The sequence below is a fragment of the Vicugna pacos genome, chromosome 7 (genome assembly GCF_048564905.1).
Source record: "Vicugna pacos chromosome 7, VicPac4, whole genome shotgun sequence".
NCBI lineage: Eukaryota > Metazoa > Chordata > Mammalia > Artiodactyla > Camelidae > Vicugna > Vicugna pacos.
In genome coordinates this window covers 19175001-19194681 of record NC_132993.1, presented here as the reverse complement: position 1 = coordinate 19194681, position 19681 = coordinate 19175001, and the positions used below count along the sequence as shown (strand labels likewise).

Sequence of the window (19681 nt, the reverse complement as noted above, 5' to 3'; positions counted from 1 at the left end):
TCCTTGCCTTCAGGGAGTTGACAGTTCAGTAGAAAGGCAGTAAGCATAGGAGTTCTAGGAAAACCTAGAACAGGCACATAAGATGTGAGAATTGGGAAAGCTTCCCCAAGAATGTGAAAGGCTCATGGAGGGTGGCACATGGAGAAAGGACACTCCAGGTAGAATGGGCAGCAGTGCAAAGTCACGGAGGGAAGAGAGAACAGGTGGCTCATTGGAGAAATAAAGTGGTTTGGTGTGGCCAAGATCAGAATTTTCAGGAGAAGGGGTAAGAGATGATTCTGGAGAGGTAAGCAGGGGTCAGATTGTAAAGGAGTAATTTTGTGTGTATGTAAGAGTGTCTGAAATCTATCATGAGGGCGATGGGAACTACTACCTGATTTTCTGTCGGGGAAGGATGTGTCAGACCTGTTTTTTGGAAGTTTTCTCACTGGTTGTAATGTGGAGATTGGATGCAAGGAAAGCAAATATAGGAGTTGGAAGATCAGGTTGGAGGATCTTGTAGTAACTGAAGAAGAAATAATGTAGCAGAGGCAATAGGTAAGCAGGAAAGATGAGTCTGAGAGATATGAAAGCATTGCACCGACCTTGGTGATCAGCCATAGGTGGGGCCTGAAGAGCTCAGAGTGACTCTCACTTTTGGTGAGTGGGGAAAGATGATGGGTGGAGAAGACTTAATGTAAGGAGATATGAGTTCAGGCTGATGCAGAAACCCTGCCATTTGCCTGAATACCGGTGGTGGGAGGTCAGGGCAACTCAGTGGCACTGGGGACTCCCCAGGTGTACCCCAAAGGAGGCTTAAGGACAATTCCAGACCCTACCAGCTAGAGACATTGGGCCTCCTAATACAAGTTCCTACTCAGAAGCCTGGCTTATTACGACTGAATCTGTGCAGGACTGAGGCTGCTGATGAGAGGTCTTCAGAACCTGCAGCCAAGCAGGGCCTGACATGCTGTTTCCATGGAGACGTGGTGTGCGCAGGAGGGAGTGAGTAGGAGGGCTGATCCATTCCAGAGCCTTGGGTCACAAGGCTGCAGCAGGCTAACAGATACACAGGAAAAATACATAGTCAATCAGAAAAGGATGTTCAAAACTATTGGCAGTTAATTGGGGTTGTATTGTCATAATTCTAGATTAAGTCTAACAATTTAGAAGGATTAGGGTAAGCCACTTAATGATCCTGCTAGTTATTTCAGGTACCACTTAACAAGGGCACATGAAAGTAGATGCCAACTCAGGCTAACTCCAAGTATACATACACCCATCTTAAGCCTTTCCGCACCCCCGGACTCTCAGTAGCTACATATTATTTCCAAGTTTCTGGGAAAACAGGCAGAGATATGGGAAGTTAATTTTTTTTTTTTTCCATTTGCCATGCTGATGGCAGTAATACTCAAGAAATCTTTTGGAAACTCGGGTGCTGGCAAAGCCTCAGGTTAGATGTTTTTATTAAACAATTTGAGGAACATTCTGGACAGAGAGCCAGTAGCAGCAGAGCCCCAAGTGTTTTGTGTGTGTGTGTGTGTGTGTTAGGATATACATAACATGAAGTTGACTTTTTTGACAATTTTTAAATGTACAATTCAGTAGCATTAAGTATATTCATAATCTTGTGTAATCATCACCACTATCTATTTCCAAAACTTTACCATCAACCAAAACAAAAACTCTATAACCATTAAGCAGTGGCTCCCTACTGGGCCCCAAATGTTTTTAACAACTTTATTGTACTGTGAAAACTCTGCCTACCAGTCTGGACAATAAGTTTGGCTGCTGCAAGTAAGAAAACTGGCATGATCTTGGTTTGGCCAGTCACTCTCATTTTGGATCTGGGGTTTTTTGGCCAAAGAGTCCTCATCCTGTGGGTGAGCTTGTGAAGCCTAATCTCTGGAGAGACTGATTTTAACCATCTTAATGACTTATGGGACTTATTAATCTTGATCTCCAAAGTATTCGAATATTTCTTGTGGCAGTGCTTATTAAGCCAGGGTCGCAGGCCCTTGTAAAGTTCCTACTGGAGGCAAACTTTGTTCCAAGGATATCTGAGAGATGAACTGTCTAGGAAGCAACTTCATTTTAAGTAAACAAAAATGGGAGGAGTATTGTTCAGTGGTAGAGTGTATGCTTAGCATGCACAAGATCCTGGGTTCAATCCCCAGTACCTCCACTAAAAATAAAATAAATAAAAAAATAAATTTTAAAAATACATAACAAAACTTAATTATTACCCCCCCTAAAAAAAACTCCAAAACAACAACAAAAAATTTAAGTAACCAAAAATGATAGTGCCCAAGGAGGATGAGACATAATTCTGGCTTGGAACGGTAGACTATGACCAGAAGATCAGAGCTGGAAATTCCAAGTTTCCTACTGCCTTTTCTTTCACAGATTAAAACATTTAGTGATAATAGAGATAAGCCTTGACTTCCTCTCTTCATTCAACAAGTCTGAGGTGTTTAGAATATGATGCTTATTGGATGAGACTCAGTCTGGAGTTTGCAAATCCAAAGTAGCAATAACTCTCAAAGCCCAGGCAGATATTTCCCAGATGCATAATGTCAGTCACAAGAAACATCAGGGAAAAAGAATGGGGAAGATTTAGTGAAAATCATGCCACCATAAACACAATCTAAACTATATGCCCTATTTGGGAACCAGTGCTGAAATAAACACAATATGCTATTCCTGAGAACTGGAGCTCAGAAAAGGTTGACTGGCTTACTCAGGGTCATCCAGAAAATCAGGATGAAGGCCAACATTTAGTACCTTTGTGTCCTAGTGTAGTAGTTTATTTTTATCAGTATCTGCTGGTATTCTGTGCTTGGAATGAGCAAGGGAAGTGGTTCTCAAAGCCTCCTACAATGGTCAGGGATGATCTACCAGTATCTTTACCTCTAAATTCACCTCCAATTTAGTCTTTACCTAGCTCTTATTTCTGAACTGTTTAGAAAAATGTTAGCAGTCAAGAAAAGGTTTAATGCAGAGGGAGAGTATAGCTCAGTGTTAGAGTGTGTGCTTAGCATGCACAAGGTCCTGGGCTCAATCCTCAGTACAGTACCTCCATTAAAAAAATAAATAAATAAACCTAATTATTCCCCCCCAAACAAACAAAGAATTAAAAAATAAATAAAGCTAGTAAAATTGTTCCATATAGAAAGATGAACACCAAGAAGATCAAAGGCTACTACTCTGACCCAATGCCCTGCTTGTAGAAGAAGGGTATCACCCCAAGAGAAGTGGGTCACTCTCCCTCCCCCTTCAGTTTAAGAGCAGAGTCTTACATATTTTGCCCAAGGGAAGAGGCAAGTGATAAGAACAGAGAACTCAAAAGCTCTCTACATGGGAACAAACTTTATTTCGAACAGAACAGAACTTGGGGAAGTTCAAGCTAAAAAGAACCCTGGAAAACAACAGAGATTTTGATGATAAGCAATTAAGAGGAAGCTGCTAGCTCTATGAGAACAAGACTTACTGTAGACTAGCTAATTTACTGGAGAGAACCAGAGAAAAAGATAGCTAAGAAGAGCCCCTCTAGGGCCAGAACAAATCTCAAAGATTGGCCTCAAAAACTACCTCTGTAGAGGGGCTTGAAATTAATTGGATCAGACTGTGTAGCAATGTATGTGACAGGGCATTATTAAAACAATAGTGATTTGCCAGCAACTAATGGAGCCTAATATCTAGGGATCATACCAACACAGACAGACAACTTAGCAGAGAGATCAGGGATAGAGACAGTCAACGAGAACTGTTAAAATCACTGTCATCCCAGGATGACTGTGCACATGACCAAACATGCACCTTCTGAGGAACAACATCAGAGGTTTCACACTTCAGGGAAATAGACTTTATTAATAGCTAGCTAAGTAACTAAAGAAATAAAGATGCAAACTACAGCAATAAGCTTATAAGTTCAAAAGTAAACAATAAGGTTGAAGGGACCAATATCCAAAGCTGCTACAATAAATTATCTAGAATGTTCAGTTTTCAGCCAAAAACTTATGAGATATGTAAAGAAACAAGAAAGTGTGATGTGGCTCATATACAGGAGGAAAAAAGCAGTTAACTGAAACTCCCTGTGAGAAGGCCCAGATAGTCAGCTTAGCAGACAAAGACTTCAAAGAAGCTATTATAAATATATTCAAAGAACTAAAGGAAACCATGCTTAAAGAAGCACAAGACGGTATAATGATAATCTCTCATAAGATAATCAATAAAGAGGTGGAGATTGTCATTATTTTTAAAAGAACCTAATGGGTATTCTGAACTTGAAAAGCACAATAATAGAAAAAAATTCACTAGAGGGGTTCAATAGTATATTTCAAATGGCAGAAGAAAGAATCAGGAGACTTGAAATATAGATAAATAGATAGACAGACAGACAGATAGATAGATATTATTTAATCTCAAAAACAAAGAGAAAGGATGAAGAAATATGAACAGAACCTCAGAAAAATGTGAGATACTATTAAGCACATTCTCATATGCATAACGCAAGTACCAGAATAAGAGAGAAAGAGAGGAGCAGAAAAAAATATTTGAAGAAATAATGGCTGAAAACTTCTGAAATCTAATGAAAAACATTAATGTACACATCCAAGAAGGTCAACTAATCCCAAGTAGAATAAACAGAAAGAAATCTACATTCAGGCACATTATAGTAAAAATGCTGAAAGAGAAAATCTTGAAAGCAGCAAGAAAAAAACAACTCATCATATACAAGGGAACCCAAATAACACTAACAGCTGACTTCTCACTAGAAATAATGGTGACTAGAAAGCAGTGAGATGGCATACTCAAAGTACTAGAGACAAAAATTCTTGTCAATTAAAAATCTTTTATCGAGTAAAACTATTTCTCAAAAATGAAAGTGCAATAAAGACATTTCCAAATAAGCAAAACCTGAGAGACTCCATTGCTATATAACTGAGTTATAAGAAACAAGAAACAAGGAAGTTATTCCAGCTGAACACAAGTAACCCCAGTCAGTAATTCAATTCCACACAGAAAAACAAAGAACATTGGGAAATATGATTATGTAATTATAAAAGACATTATATCAATGCATATTTCTTTTCCTTTTTCTTTGAAATGATCTAAAAAGCAATTGTATAAAACAACTTATTTGTCAATGATAGCACAAAAGAGGTGATTGGGAACAATGCTATGTTAGAGTAAGAAATGAGTTAGATAGAAGATAGTAACTCAAATCTACAGGAACAAATGAAGGGAACAAGAATTGGTAAATAAGAGGTTTGATATAGCAAATCCTAAATATAACTTGCTCTCCTTTCTTTTCTCAAATTTTAAAAATGACATAAAATTATATTAATTAATAATTATAACAATGTATTATTCAGTTTGTAACAAAACTATAAACCAATTGGACCTAACAGACATCTGTAATAAAGTACTCCAACCACCAACAGCAGAATACACATTCTTCACAGATGAATACAGACTATTCTCCAGGAGAGACTATATTCTAGGTTATAAAACAAGTCCTGATAAATTTAAAAGGTTTGAAGTTATACAAAACATGGCTTCTGACCACAATGGAAATAAATCAGAATCAATAAGATAAGGAAATTTGGTAAATTAAAAAATACGTGAATATTAAACAATTCACTCCTAAATAACCAATAGGTCAAATAAGAAACTACAAAGGAAATGAGAAAATGCTATAAGATGAATGAAAATGGAAACAAAATATAGCAAAACTTATGAAATGTGCCAAAATAGTTCCTAGAAGGAAATTTATAGCTGTAGATGCCTTTATTACAGAAAAAAAGGGAAGAAAAGAAAGTTCTCAAATAAATAACCTATCCTTCCACTTTAAGAAACTAAGGGGGAAAAGAGTAAACTAAACCCAAATCAAGCAGATGGAAGGAAATAGTAGATTAGAGTGGAAAGTAATGAAACAGAGGATAAGAAAAACACTAGAGGGTATGAATAAACCCAAAAGCTGGCTCTTCAAAGAGATCAACAAAATTGACAAACCTTTTGTTAACTGACCAAGAAACAAAAGAAAGAAGACTCAAATTACTAAAATTAAAGGGGAACATTACTACAGACCCTACAGAAATAAAAAGAATTATACTTTAAAAACAAGAAAAGAAAAGAAAAGGAATACTATGAACAACTGAACGCCAATAAATTAGATAACTTGGATAAAATCAACCAATTCTTTGAAAGACAAAAACTACTCAAACTGATGCAAGAAAAGAAAATGATAATAAACCTGTAACAAAGTGACTGAGTTAGGAATTTAAAACTTCCCAAAAGAAAAGCCCAGGCCCAGATGAATTAACTGTTGAGTTTTACCAGAATTTAAAGAATTAATACAAATTCTTCACAAACTCTTTCAAAAAATAGAAGAGGAAGTAATACTTCCTAACTCATTCTTTGAGGCCAGTATTATACTGAGACCAAAGCCAAACATCACAGAAAAAAATATAGTACAAAATTTCTTATGAATATAAATGTAAAACATTCTCAATATTATACTAGCAAACTGAATCTAGCAACATATAAAAATAACTATACACTTTAAGAAGAAAACAGGACAAAGCTTCCACAACTTTGGATTTGGCTATGACTTCTTTGATATGATACCAAAGGCATAGGTAACAAAAGAAAAAATAGACAAATTGTGTCTAGAATATATAAAGAACTCTTACAACTAAACAATAAAAAGACAACCCAATTTTAAGATGGACAAAGAATTTGCATAGACATTCCTTCCAGGAAGATGTACAAAAGGCCAACCAATAAGCATATGAAAAGAAGCTCAAAATCATTCGCCATCAGGGAAAAGTAAATCAAAATCAAAATGAGGTGCCTCCTAAGATGGCTATAATCAAAAAGACAGATAGCAATAAGGGTTGGTAAGGATGTGGAGAGAATATTCATGCATTGCTGGTGGGATTTTAAAATGATACAGCACTTTGGATGTCTGTCTGAAAGCTCCTCAAAAGATTAAACATATACAGAGAGTTGCTATATAACTCAGCAACTCCACTCCTAGATCTACAACCAAAAGAAATGAAAACATATGTCCACACAAAAACTACACGAGTGGTCATAGCAGCATTATTCATAGTAGTCTAAACTTAGAAGCAACCCAAATGTCTATCAGCTTATGAATGGTTAAATAAAATATGGCATATCCATACAATGGATATTATTTGGTAATAAAAAGGAATGAAGTACTGCAACATGGATAAACTTTGAAAACATTATGCTACATGAAAGTAGCCTGATTCTGTTTATATGCAATGTCCAGGAAAGTAAATCTATACAGACAGAAAATAGAGTAGCAATTGTCAATTCACTGAGGTTTGATGGAGGAGGTTAGGAGGAAATGGGGGAGTGACTGCTAATGGGTACAATGTTTCTTTTGGGGGGGTGATAAAATATTCTAAAATTGATTGTGGTTATGTTTACACAACTGTAAATATACTAAAAATATTGAGCTGTACATTTTAAGTGGGTGATTTGTATAGTATGTGATATGTATCTCAATAAAGCTGTTAGATACATACAGAGGTGGATGGTAGGTAGATGTACAAATGGATGGATGGATGGACAGATAGATAGACAGGCAGACAGAAAGAAAGAAAGAAAAGTATTTTTAGACCAATGCATAAGAGAATGCCTAAACCCAGGCTTAACCCAGGTACCACCCTTACTCCTGACATTAGTCAATAGTATTATAACATTTTATTAATCAGATTGCACCTAAAATGGTGCAGAGCTCTCTGTTAAACTGGTCCAGATCTCACAGCTAAAACAGAAGATTTAAGGGGGCATTTTTCCTTGCCCTAAGCCCAAACCTGAGTCTTGCAATTTTAATTCCTTTTTCTGGGTGTGATGATAAAGCAATCAAGAGCGTTTGCAAGAATAGAGAACCAAATAGCTGAACTTCATTGTGTGTGGGAGAACTGCCTTCCTAACACTGAGGATACGTCGAAGGAGGAAAGGGAAGAGGGAAGGGAGAGAGTGGGGAGAGGAAGGGGGAGGCAGAAGGCCCAATGACCCTACCTACTGTAAGTGTGGATCTATGCCTGCAATCAGAGTACTGTCTCCTCTTACAGAAGAGGAGGGAGAGGTTAGGGAGAGGGTTGATGTTTCTCTCCTTGATGCTCTGTAGTTGGAGGAAGATTCCTCTCAGAGATATAGAGATGTAGGTAGCCGAGGGAGAGCACAGCTCAGTGGTAGAGCACATGCTTAGCACACACGAGGTCCTGGGTTCAATCCCTGGTACCTCCACTAAAATAAGTAAATAAACGAATCCAATTACCTCCCCTCCAAACAAAAACAAAAACAAACAATAAGTAGGGATGTGGGTAGCCAAAAAGAAAAGGTCAACCCAAACCTGAGTCAAATGCCTTGGTGAGTAAGAATGTTTTATAGTTCCTTGCAAACCCAAAACCCATTAGAAGAAGCTGCTCATTTCAAGATTTCCAGTAAGCTTTTGACCCATAAAGAAACTGCAGAATTATTTAAGCAATTTGCATTTTATAGATTACAATGGTTGGTATAAATGAAGTGCTTTGCAGATGTTATCAGGTATTTTGGACAGGAGAAGCCATGCGTTTTAATTCCCAGAGCTTAACTGTATTCGTGCCTTGAGTGGTTCTTTTTTTCAAAGTCTTCTTCCCTTCTCTTCCGAGTGCACTTCTAATCAGGGTACACTAAAGTTCCATTCACAAAGAAGAATAAGGATGGAGATGAACTTTAAACCTATATAGAAGAGACACAACCTAGCGACTTGCTTTCTGGTGCACTGATTTGTAAAAGAGAAATGATCTACAGGGTGCCTTTGATGAAAACAGTTCTTTTTCTCACTGTTTAGCTACCAGAACTACACGGGTTTGAACTTTCAGTGCAATTAAGCAGCCCAAACCCCAAGGGAGGATGTGGGGGGAGCTGGGGAGCCAGTTATAGCTGAGAGCAATGATTCTCTGTGAAGAATTCTGGCACTCTGGTTTGGGGTTGAAACTTTTTCTTCACTGTTTTGAACTTTCTTTTTGGCTGCTTTTTTATATGTAACACTGTAGCGGAACAGGACCCTACTGTAATCATCAGTGACCATTTGATATTGGTAATGGCGTTTGTAAGTGCTTAACTGTATAATGGTTTAAAGAGTTTTTCTCATGCTCTTGCTGACCAGGGTTAGACTGGAGAGGAGGGAGGCTTGGGTGGTCTGCCCAACCCCCTTGTGGTGCTGCATGCAAGGATCATACTCAATGCCTTGCTTTTGCCCCCAGAGCCCTCCTCTTCACACCCCTCAGAAATGGCAGTTGGATGTTTTGTGCATCTTGTTGTTCATAACTTGCCCCAACTGCACATGTTTGCAGTTATTTTTAGCCCCTTATGGTTTCTTTGTATTCTGTTGTTCAAAGTACAGGTCTCAGCCTGCAGCAAGCAGTCCCATGCCTCAGCCTGCTTGAAATGCTAGATGCACTTATCAACCTGACTTCAAACTACACAAGTTCTTCCTCAAGAGCACCTTTACACAGATCCCCTTCCTAAGCACCCTTTGTTATGGGTGCAAGAATATTAGAAGAGTCCCAAAGCCAGAGGTAAACTTCATATTCAGCAGAGGGAAAACAAGAAGAACTTTGCAACAATTTGATACCCTATATATGATCTCTATGGAAAACAGTTCTGCCCCCTGAGCTCTTGAAATTTTACTGTAAAACTCCCTATCTTTTCTCCCCAGCAGGCTCACAGTCTTAGAGGCATTAGCCCACTGTGACCTTCTTTGCCTGGCAAAGAAATAAAGCTGCCTTTTCTATTTCATCCAAAATTCTGTCCTCGAGTCTCAAATCTGTAAGTGGGTTGCTGAGGCCATGTTTTGGCAGCAATGCCTCTGTTAGAGTTATATGACTCTAACCACTGACACTCCTCATACACCACCCACCTGCTTACCCTGGAAAGTCTGGCCTTCCAGAGAGCATCACCTCACAGTAACTTATATTTCCAATTCAGAACTCCGGTCATAGTATTGTTTTTACAGAAAGGTGATTTGTCCATGATTCCTCTCTCCTCTGCAAAATTCTAATGTATATATATATGGCAGGAATTAGAACAGGATAATGAACATCCAATGCCCATCACCTAGATCAAATAATTACTAAAATTTTGCCATATATTCTCCATTTTTCCTTTTTCTTTTTTTCTGCTGAAGTAATTTAAAGCAAATTATGAATACATATATATATACATTTCTCCCTTAAATATTACAACATTCATTTCTAAATAATAAATACATCTTTGTTAGGTAAACAATTCCATTTTCATACTTCACATGATTTATATAATTTCTCAATAGCATTTAATACCCACCCACATTCAAATACTTCCTGTTTGCATAATGTCTTTTTAAAAAAACACATGGTAAAATATGCAAAATATTATAAAATTTACCATTTTTATATGTCCAATTCAGTGGCATTAAGTACCTCCACAATGTATTGCAATTACCAGCACTATTTCCAGAACTTTTTCATTATGCCAAACAAACTCTATACACTTTCCGAATAACTCCCCACTTCACACCCCCACCAAAAATCTTTTAACGATGGTTAATTGAAATAAGATCCACAGATTTCATTTGGTTGTTATGTTCTTAAGGCTCCCAATCTAGACATGTCTCCTGATACCACACCCACAAATATTTTATTTTCATGACATTGACTTCTTAACAATTCTGGGCTAATTGTCTTACAGACTGTCCCACCTGCTGGGTTTGTCTGATTGCTTTCTCATAGTGTTGTTAAACTTGTTCCTCTGTCCTCTGTTATTTCTTGTAAGCTTGAAGTTAGATCTAAAGGCTTGATAGGAATCATGCTAAACATTTTGGTAAGACTTCTTCATAGGGTAATGCTATATACTTCCTACTATATCATATTAGGCTGTGTATAATGTCTGGTTGTTGCACTACTAATGAAGCTAATACTGATCATTGGGTTAAGGTGATGATAGCCTGTTCAAAAATGAGCTTTTAAAAATGGGAACTTGACTACTTGCACTCTTTTAAAATGATTATCTCTACTTTGAATGTTCAGATAAAGGCACTCTGAGTTGTTGCCTGGCACCTAGGAGACAGCATTTATCCTGCATAAAGGATAAGCGGATTAAGACTGAGGCTTTATCCTCTTTATGGAGTAGATGCAGGAGTTCAAGTTTATCCCTGAGGGTGGTCAATCAAGGCAGAAAATTCTGGAATATGAAGTCTAGCAGAGACTGCTTTTTCTCTGGGCCCAGAAGAAGGTACTCTGAAACTGGACATTAGCCAGAATTTAACTATGGATAAGTAGATCTTTTTGCTAACACTTATTAAAGACAGTCAGAACACTTTGGGAGTTCAGATACAGAAGACTTTTTATGGCATTTAAAAATAACTCTCCCTTCACTTTCCATTCCTCCCCCTCTACCAAAACCACTTTAGACTCTAGAATAAACAATTAAGGAAGAACATTTCGTTTGTGCAGAATAGATAGATTTTAGTTGCTTGTTGAGTACTATTTAAATTTTAGAGTAAGGGATAAATATGCATCTGTTCCTTCAGTTGATGTTTACCCCTTATCTTTTAGCTACTATCAACTAAATAACTAATTCATTGAAAATATAGGCAACTAGGTTAAAGGATTTCATTATTAAAATTAAAGTTTGAGTTTCTAAGGAAAAATGAATTATTTTTAAGTCTCCAAATAAATACTTTTATTTCACAATGATTAAATATCCAAGTCAGTTAAACTCTGCTCAAGGTCTCTGGATACCCAGATAGGTTTTTTTGGTTATTATTTCTTGTTCTTTATGTTTGTTTTTGTTATTTTGTTTTTCAGCTAGCACAAAGACAGAGGAGTTGTGAATTTTCTCCATAGCAGGACAGAACTTAACCTTGGATACTGGACTAACAATTTTCATTTTCCTATTGTAATTAGTAATATCCTTTTTCTCCAATTATTCTGTAATTTTTAAAGATTCTGGCTTCCAAGTTACATGTTGGATCAGGGAGGCGGTGGAAGATCCCTTTGAGGAAATAGTTCTTCAACAATAGCACTGCCAGCCAATCTAGCAATACTTAAACTTGCCTCCATTGAGGATCACTGTATTTGGTGATGATGACCCCACCAGTAGTTACAAGAACAAACAGTGTAAAGGATCATACATCCTTTTCCTTTTCTCTTCTTTTTTTCCCTCCTCTTTTTATATATCCTCCCTTTTTTTCTTCTTTCCTCTTCCTTCCTCCTCTTTCTTCTGCCTGTCTCCATGTCTCTCTCTCTCCTCACTTATTTTCTTTTTTTTAAAAGAAGGGGTTCTTTTACCACTCATCCTAGATTGGCATATTTCAATGACTCCCTGTGTTCCCAACACATTTTGTGTTCCTGAAGGATTCCTTGCCTCATGACAGCCAATGGCATGTCACTGAATACTCAATAAATCAAAGGGGTGGGAGAATCCCAGATGAGGAGGTCTGTGCCTGGATTTGTGTTCTGAACTCCCTCTGTCCAACTTCCATTTGTTTTGAACTGCCAGCTCCAGTTTCCGTTTGGGGTTTTCTGGGATCTCAGAATTCTATAAGGGTAGTAATAGAATTTCTTGAACCAAGTCTAATACTTTAAAAAAAGCCTAGAAGACATTGTATATTTACTTACAATAAATACTGAACAGGTTGACTAAGTAATGGAAAATATCTTTCTTTTTGGCAGAAACAGGGGGCTGGAAGAGAGGGGAGATTATGCCACACCAATTCATTGTAAAGACCATCTTTGCAATAAGAAGTTTTGGTTGATTTGCGTGTTGTCTATACAGGGTAGAGAAAGTCTACTAGAAAGAATGTGGGTGTGGAGGTAAGGCCAATCAGAATTTCATTTCTAGCAATAAGACTTGGGCTATTTACTTGACGTTTCTGGGCCTCAGTTTACTGATCTGTAAAATGGGGCTAATCATTTGTTTTTTGTTTTTTGTTTTTTTTCAGACTACTTGAGGATTTTAGATAATATGTATAAAGCACTCATTAATACAATACCTGGTACCTAATAAATACTTAATATATTTTCATTATAAATGTGACTTATTCAATAAATAAAAATCTTTCAAAGCATATAACTTTGGGGGGGAAAATGAATCTGATCATTGAGAGAAGGGGTTGGGAAGCACTCATATAATATAGCTCTGTATGGCCACACCAGTCCCTGCTTAAGAACTCCTGTCAAATCCAGATATATAAGGTCATACGTCCTTTGTGTTGATCAATAGATCCTATCTTGTGGGATACTCAGTTCCCTAAATATACCTTAGCAGCATTTCCTTAAGCCCACCTGTTCCGCTGCTGGATTTCTATTGATTTTGACATAGTTCTGATGATGAGCTTTAAGGGGTACCAGTTCTACACCTGGCTATCTAATTGTAGCCATGGATTTTAGATGGGAAGAAAAAGGAATGGAATGCCTTGGGAAAGGGGATAGAAGATTTAGGAAGAGATGAGGATCATCTTGGCTTAGTTTGTACCCCTTGAAAACAGGGCAGTAGAATTTACTTCTTGAAGAGAAAAGTACTATCCAAAGACTGCCTCTTTCATGTCAGCCCTAAGGGACTCTTCTAAAAAATGAGACTTTCTCCTAAATCTCTTACCTCTTCCTCTCCCTAGGTCCTGACTATCTCTGCGTTCATCCCTTTCTCTTGGCATTCCCAAGATAGAGAGATCAATTTCCCCTTTCTTATAATGAGCTCAAGTTTACAGAAAGAAGCTATCTAGCATTTTCTAGGGCCGCTGTCACAAGTCCCTGCCAAATTTCATTTGGTAGAGCATCTGTACAAAGATGACCTATAGAATCCAGCTTTTAAGCTTGGTGTTTCTGTCAGGCAGGCTAAATAAATTTGGAATATCCTGTTTTAAACTGTATTTATTCCTTGTAATTTTAAAGGCTGTAACAAGTCGTCTTTAAAAATGTTTTCAATCAGCACATTTCTATTTATTGTCCTTAACACCCGAGGCTACTTGAAGAAGAATTTAATTTTCAAAGTCTGGTAAGTAAACAAAAGTTTCCCAATAACATCTTCAGGCAAGCACCCAAAGACCTCATTTTTTGCCACAATGCTTGGTTGGCTCCCCCATAATTGTCCATTAGTATTGTGCTCAACCAAACCTTGCACAATCTCTTTTGGAATATACTTCTAAACACAAAGCTACTTACTAATTTATTTTTTCTTCTTCTTAATTACCATGTTTAGCAAAAAGCAAAAGCAAAAGCAAGACAGGTTTTAAATATGCTACTATCTGACTAGACCCCAAGCATATTAAATCAAACAGACTATATTGGAAGTTCATATGATAACTATGGTGGGGAGATGGTTATTCACTGTTCTCCCAAGAGTATGAAAATGTCCAGAAGGGACTGTTTAGATAAGCAGAGGCTCACATTCATGGCTTCAGCTCTGTGGGAATGTCTAAGCTTTAAAATTAACTCCAGAATCCCACTAAACACAATATTCTCTGACGCTGAGCTTTGTCTCTGATATCTTCCTTTGTCTCAGTCCTCTGAAGCTGTGGACTGAGACTCCCGAAATTCAGCCTAGTCTCTCCTTCTACTTGTGACCAGGAGAGAAGTTGGGAAATAGGGTTGTATTAGTCAAGATAGGCTAATTGTTACTACAAATGACTTCAAAATCTCAATGGTTTGGCCCAATAAAAATAATATTGTTCTTGTCATAGTACAACATAGATTGATAGGGGTGGGGAAGTGTAGAATGTGGTGGTTAATCCTATGCAGAGATGCAGGGACTTCTTCCAACCCATGGCTCTAGCTTTCTCTAGATTCTCGAAATCCTCTCCATTTAGCCAGCAGGGGAAAGAGCCTGCTGAGTAATGCACAGGAGGTTTTTTTATGGGCCAGACGTGGTACTGGTACCCATCACTTACATCCACATTCTACTAGCCAGAACTCTGTCACATGGTCCTGCCAAACTTTAAGAGAGGCTAGGAAGTATAGTCTAGCTGCATACCCAGCTCATAGCAGTTTCTGCCACAAGGGGAGACAGATAGCTCCTCAGGGCAGGCCAATAGTTGTATGCTTGCATATCATCAGGGATGTGCAAAATAAATGAAATGTCCTATTTTCAGGTCACCTAATGCCTAGACCTACCATCAATATCTTGGTCAGTTTCTGGAAAAAGTTCACCTGTCAACATCAGCATCAACCTTGTTACCACCACAAATCAGTCTACGCTGCACACTTACTTGTTTATATTAAGGACTTAGCATTTCAAGATACTTGGGCCAAGCCCATGCAGAGGTTCTAACTGGAAGTTGCTTACACATTTGCACTTTGCCCTTCTCGTAAGATGGTTCCCATGACAAAGTCTGGCAAATAATCCACTGGAAACCAACTGCCATATCTAAACCAAATTTTGTCACATAGGACCTATGAAGAGAATAAATGTGTTATAAACGTTTGAAGAACTGTCTCCATACCTCTTCAAAGACTGTGAAAAACATGTTTTTGTCTTTTCTCAATCAATGTATTTTTCACAGTTGTCACAACTCTGTAATAGTCTGTACTCTTGCTTCTTGCTTCTCTCATTAACCAATTTACAAAGACGATTTCATAGTGCAGCCATTTTAGAGACATCCATTTGTCCTCATTTACTCACAGACAACTATTCCCATTGAGACTTTTAGCTTCCTCCAATAACGTTTGTTCATCTTCTTATATAAGATGATGACATGGATTGTACAAGGTAATGATGGTAAGGTCCTGATGTGCACTCTGTTCTGTTTTTCTAGTTGTGTAAGTTTTCACCACCCCATCCACACTTCCCTCGTCATATAAGCCATGCACTTTATTATATGGCTCATGGGATTAAGGGTGCTGTCTTCACTCGTTTCTTTATCCATACATTCTTTCTGAAATATTTACTGAGTATTCATTCTTTCTGAAATACTTGCTATGTGCCAGTGTGCTAGATGCTGGAATCAGAGCAAAGAACAGTATGTATATGGTCCCTACCCTCATGGAGCTTAGGAAAGAAACAGATTCTACGTAAATAATAATGCAAAATACAAATTATAATTATAACATTTGTACAGAAAGCTTATTTTCCTTTTAGAATTTTGGATAGTCTTAAATTACCAATAGTTTTCTTTCTTTCTTTCTATTTTTAACTGAGGTCTTTGTTCCTCTGTAAAAACCAGCTTCTTTTCCTTAGGGTATTCATCCATTCATTGACTTTATTTATTATATGACTTTATTATAATGATAATATTCACTAATTCATTAAATATCATCGTAAAACTACTATTTAGCAGGTTATGCTAAGATTTCCAAAAACAAAAATGAAAAGAGAATATTCTTGCCATCAAGGCTCACAGTCCAGTTGAGCAGACTGGCATGCAAACCACCCAGTATATTATGATAATTGTCACAATGGAGAAATGTGAAAAGTGCAGTGAGGCATAGGAAAAGGAGGACCTAGATCTGCCTACGTAGGTCAGAGAAGATTTCACAAAGGAGGTAGCACTTGGACTGAAGTTTGTAGGGTGAATAAGACTTTGCCAAGTACACAAATCAAGGAAGGGTATGAGATGTCTAGTTGACCATCAAAGACTTATGCTCTCCTCCCACAGCATCAGATTTTTCCGGGAAGTGCCCCAACCAATTTCCAGCCCCCTGTACATCTAGGTGGAACCAGGTGACCAGTTATCACTAATGGTATGTGAGCAGAAGTGGCGTACATCATTTCTGGACCAGGTTAAGAAGTAGTGTGCCTTTTTTTCCCTTCTCTTTCCCAGCTGTTAGCTCTGGAAGTAAAGGACTCTGAAGTTCAGAGGATGGCAGAGCTGCAAAATTGAAGAACCCTGGATGGAAGGCGGCTTGCCACACTGAACTGTTATATGACTAAGAAATAACCTTCTATTGTGTTAATCTATTGATATTACATAGCTCGTTTGTTACAGCAGCAAACTCTACCTTAATATAAGGCAGTAAAAGCAAAGTGAACAGTGTGTGCAAAGGATTACTGATGTCAGTGTCTAGCACAGAGTACGTGCTCAATAAATATTTGAAATTGCAGGACAAGTATTATGGGGGAGTACAAATAGTCCAGTATTGCCAGAGTATAAAAATACATGATTGGTAGGGGTGAGAGGAGGGTGGCTGGATAGATAGGCATGGGTTGATCTCAAAGAACCTTGAATGTCATGCTGAAGACTTTAGATTTAATCTTGTGAAAGGAAAGCCAATGAAGAATACTGAAAAGGCAAGATCTCTGAGAAACACAATACCCAAGAACCCCCTTTAAATTTCTTTAAATGTAAGACGCAAATGTAAAGCTGAAAGGTAAGGTTTCAGAACCAGAAGACATCATAGTTTAATTAAACCTCATTTAACAAATGAGGAAAGTGAGGCCCAGAGAAGTTAAGTACCTTTGCCAAGGTCACCCAGCTAAAACCTGGCAGAGCTGGGGACTAGAATACTAGTCTCTTGTTGCCAGCACTACAGCATTGCTCTTTCCACTGTGCCACAGTGCTTCAAAGCAGTTGAGACCAGCTGGTGTGCCTGTGTTTTCAGTTCCCTAATGAAGACATTGGGGATTTGGAGGCAGGGTATTTACCCATGGAAGGCCGTCTTCTCTGTAATTCCTCATCTGGCTTGAACCACTACTTTGGAAAAGGTCCATTTTTCAGCATCAAATTTCCCTAGAGGACAATTGGGAATGTGCTTAGTGGTCTGTGGGGTGCCCTTGCACTTTCTGAGCTTTTGTTGGGAAGATGAACAGAAAGTAGCAGTGGTTTGAGCTCCTGGAAATGCTCCTGGTCCCTCAGCATCTGGGGAGTTGGCCCTCTCAGTGACTATGACTGTGGTGCAGCCTGCCAGCTGACTGCCCTTCAGGGGTCACATCAAAACATCTTCTTCAGCTTGTCTGTTTAAAGGGTCAGCCCCTATGGCTGGCATTTTAATATCATTTTCTGTTCATCACTTCCCTACTTCTGGTTTTCATATACTGTTAAGCCGATTCATTATTCATGATAATTATTTTTACTCCATATGCTACCCAAAGCAACATAACATCCATTTGTTTTTTAATAGCAAGTGGGGGAAAAGGACAACTGTGCTGAGACCAGTCTCAGGGAAGCATGACATGTGGCCTCACTTAAGGAGGACTGGGTATTATTGAACTATTTTATAACTGGGGAAGGCAGAGCACAAGTTGGGGAGCAGGAGAGGTCACTGGGGACAAAAGTCCCCAAGGAATCTGGGGAAAAACTAATTCCTTGATATTTTGTGGTCTAGAGTTTTATAATCACCTCACTCCTTGTCCTTTGGTTGTATCATGATTTCCTTCCTTGCATGCTGCTCAAATTGATAGTTTAGATGGTTAGGATGAAGTGTTAACGAAGATGAAATTGCTGCCTCAGTCCCGGAGGAGTGCCTTGGTGGCACCCAAGGACAATGTCTTATGCAGTGTTAAGTGCTTGGGCTTTGAATTCTGAGAGACATCAGCCCACTCACTAGCTGTGAGAACTTGGGCAAGTTCTTAACCTCTCTGAGCCTCAGTTTCCTTTTATGTGAAAGGGGAAAAGAATGCAGACTATTGGAGGCGGTTGTAGGAATTAAGTAAATGAACATATATGTAAAGCTCCTTTCTTGGCGCTGGGCACATAGTTGGCTCTTAACAAGTATTATTTCCTTTTTAGGTCTCTGAGAAGTTCCCATTCTTTCCCCCAACCCCTATCCTGGGTTCTGGTCAAGATGCGAAATGAAACAAAAGAGTGAGACCAAAACATCACCTTGATTGCTGCTAAGGCCTGTTTATGATGAGAGATAATGGGATACTAAATAGCAAATGAGTTTCAGAATTAGGTAGACTTGTTCACCTTGCCACAAGTAACATTTGACCAGGACAGGCCTTCTCACCCTGGGAGTGGGAGTAGGAAGGGGACCCTGCCCCCAGAGGAGCAGACTAAGGTGACACCTTCTCTGTAGGCAGGTAGATACCTATGTAGAAAAAAGGAGGAGCTAAGGTGAACATGCCCTGCATACTTCATAATTCACCAAGCAGACTAAGCCCCTCCAAGGAGGAGGAACAAGAGTAGACAGAGGCCAGGAGTGTCACCTTCCACAAGGAAGGAAACCTCAGGGCACTTCCCTCAGTATTTCCCTTCTCTTGTCCCCCTCCTCTCACTTTGTGCCTATTACTTTTAAACCACTCTGCTCAGGAAGGACACAGCTGTCAGTGTGTCAGTGTGGGTAGGCTCAGAATATAAAAGGTTGGGAGAAAGAGAGGGAGAGGGAGGGAGAGGCTAGGTTGAGTCATTGGTAGAGAAAGAAGGGTGGCCACATAAATCCAGATAGAAAAGCCTAAGTTCAGAGTCAGGAGTTAGAGATCTGAACAGTGTTTAGAGACTATTCTAGACAGGAGGGCGCTGCAGGAGCACAATTTCTAGGCACGGGGCAACACCCTATGGCCAAATCCCAAAAGGATAGATAGGCATCAGGGATCCAACAGATCTATCCTATGAGTCCTAGAACTGGATCTCCTGGAGATGACTCTCAATCCTAGCATTGGGTTATATCCTCTGCCTCAGTATTTAATCTTTAAAATATATGCATATTTTGTGATTATAAAATGAATACATGCTCACTTTGGAAAATTCAGAAATAAGAGCAGT

At 38.5% G+C, this 19681-nt stretch overlaps 1 long non-coding RNA gene across 1 annotated transcript in view; it reads right to left on the bottom strand.

Annotated features, from left to right (window-relative positions):
* LOC116278941 (uncharacterized) overlaps window positions 1–19681 on the bottom strand; it is a 125883-nt gene that overhangs the window by 78343 nt on the left and 27859 nt on the right. The gene's annotated exons all lie outside the window — the stretch shown is intronic.